The following is a 1850-nucleotide window of genomic DNA, read 5'->3' on the forward strand; positions in this document are numbered from 1 at the left end:
ATCATTACTAAAATAGAAAGAATAAAAACAATCATTACTAAAAAAATAGACAACATACAAAACGGAAAATTATATATATATATATTTGATTTAAGTGAAGAATTAATAAAAATTAAATTTTTACAACATTTTTCTAATTTATCAATCTAAATTAATTAGGTGCATAATCGAGTTAGAAATTAAATTTAGCATTTTTTCTTTAGCGAATTTTGACTTTTAAACAAGCAAAAATATCTATATTCGTGAACAAAATCTGTAATTTGTGAAAATGATTGCGGAAATTTAGGTTAAAATTTTATGAAAATATTAGTACTAAGTTGTTAATTAATTAAATTTAAGAATAATGTGATTTTTCTGCATAATTCTAAACGTTTTCGTAACATTTCTCATCATGTAATATAAGTATTAATGACAAAATGTATATGAAACAATTCCGCCATATTATGATACTAGCAACAATAGAGAAATGTTGTCAAGTACAAAGAGTTACTTGTAAAATTCAGGTTCTTATATCATAAAATTATAAAAAATGTTCTATATTCCTTTTTTGACTTATATTTATTTGATTTTGACAACAATATAGTTACAGTATATATACCGTAGATAGTTTAAAATCATATTGCAAATAATATTTTTCATATTCTAATTACAATTTATTATGTGTGTACCATGCGTTGCAATAGTCTTAGATTTGTTTTATTTGTAAAAACACGATATTAACAAAGTGAAAACATAATAGATTATTTTTAATTCGTTGTATAGCTAACGTATTTTTGAATCTTTAAAAAATGCATTGTAGACAAAATTAATTATTTATTTCTTTTGTTGATGCCGTATCCATCAAATTTTTTTGTTGCAAGTATGAGGTAGGGAAAAACCTTACTTAGGGACCAAAGGGATTTGGGCGTGATCCTCATCCAACTGGTACTGTGAGATTCTTACTCACTAAAACTTCCTCCATACAACTTGCCGGTGCAACAAGCTCCGCCGTATCCATTGGACTTTAGCTCCAGGAGAACACTTTCCATTTATACCTCAAATCGCGTCCAGAGTGACCTCACAGCGGATATACTTTACGAGCATGGTTATCTATAACCCGAGGAGAGACATCATAGTACAGACTCAAAGGTCCCTACAATCATCTGTATTGCACACACGGATCCTTACACGATCACATCACCAGCCCGGCGTTTTTTGGGTTGAGTTGACCACCAGTCTTTCACTAGTTTCGGTCACCGTGTTACAGAATCATGTAGGATAGGGTCAACGAGACTTTCTATTGCCCTACTTCGTCTAGTCTCTTAGTTAGCTCTAGGATCCCACTCTAGAGTGCATCAGTCATGGGCTCCAACTAGGCCGTACCCATCATACACTTTTATGTATCACTTAGTCAACAAGGGTGATAATTTGTTGGCCTTAAGGTACGTTTCTACACTAAATGCCAATCCCCTTGTGGCTGGACACACACAGGTTTCATTGAAATAACTTAATGATTATTTTGGACATTTATATCGTCTAAGTTGTTCCAACTGCATCATAGAAGGAGAGACAATTTTGGTGCGTCTGGGAATCGAACCCAGCCATTGCTCAATGAGCATCGCATTCTACCACTGAGCTAAGGGCACCTCCGTATCGACCAAATATGGGATCTAAAAAATTTACTAATTCAAAATAAGTTTTTATGTGGTATTGCTTGTTATCAAGTATGAGATAATATATAAAACATTTGCTATGAATATTAAGAAAATATAAAATTGTGATATTCTGCGCGTCAAATTTTTACTTGACATTTTGCTACACACAAACAAAAAAACAAACTAAATTAAAAAGTTTATATCCAGGAGCATGGT

The 1850-nt window shown here is 31.8% G+C and overlaps 1 non-coding gene across 1 annotated transcript; it reads right to left on the reverse strand.

The window, feature by feature from the left end:
• Positions 1-1555: 1555 nt before the first annotated feature.
• On the reverse strand, positions 1556-1626 carry VNE69_02903. The gene has a single exon. It is a non-coding gene; the product is annotated as a tRNA-Asn (tRNA).
• Between the last annotated feature and the right edge of the window lie 224 nt (positions 1627-1850).

Source organism: Vairimorpha necatrix, chromosome 2 (assembly GCF_036630325.1).
Source record: "Vairimorpha necatrix chromosome 2, complete sequence".
Classification (NCBI taxonomy): Eukaryota; Fungi; Microsporidia; family Nosematidae; genus Vairimorpha; species Vairimorpha necatrix.